The 450-nt window shown below is 30.0% G+C and overlaps 1 protein-coding gene across 1 annotated transcript in view; it reads left to right on the forward strand.

The window, feature by feature from the left end:
- LOC119581634 (TOX high mobility group box family member 3-like) overlaps positions 1-450 on the forward strand; it is a gene marked incomplete at its 5' end in the record, with an annotated part of 37,288 nt that overhangs the window by 18,315 nt on the left and 18,523 nt on the right.

Genomic DNA, 450 nt, shown 5'->3' on the forward strand with positions numbered 1-450 from the left:
ATAATTTCCGTTTTGATAAGGAATACGCAATTCAGCGCCATTTACTATAGAAATTGTTAAAACTTTCTCTTTTACCGGACTGATGCGATCGGCCACAGCTATTTTGAATCCTCGATGCATATTAGCCTCGATTTACTCTTGTAATTTTGCATATCATTCAATTTTTTGTGCATTTAATCATTATAATTGATTCAGTATGAATATTTACTAATCCGATTTACATAATTGTAAAAAAAAAAGGAAAAAAAATACAGTAGATGCAATGAGATACTGAATCCATCGTTTTTTAAAGCACGTGTATGTGTATCTATATACATGAGCGATCTAACGTTTTTTTTTCTCTTTTAATGAAGTGTCGCTATTTTAATCGACAACGGACAAGTTGATAAAAAAAAATTGTAATCCTTGTTAACTTTTGTTATTTCATTCGACTTCAGTCATAACTTACCT

Source organism: Penaeus monodon, chromosome 15 (genome assembly GCF_015228065.2).
Source record: "Penaeus monodon isolate SGIC_2016 chromosome 15, NSTDA_Pmon_1, whole genome shotgun sequence".
Taxonomy (NCBI): domain Eukaryota; kingdom Metazoa; phylum Arthropoda; class Malacostraca; order Decapoda; family Penaeidae; genus Penaeus; species Penaeus monodon.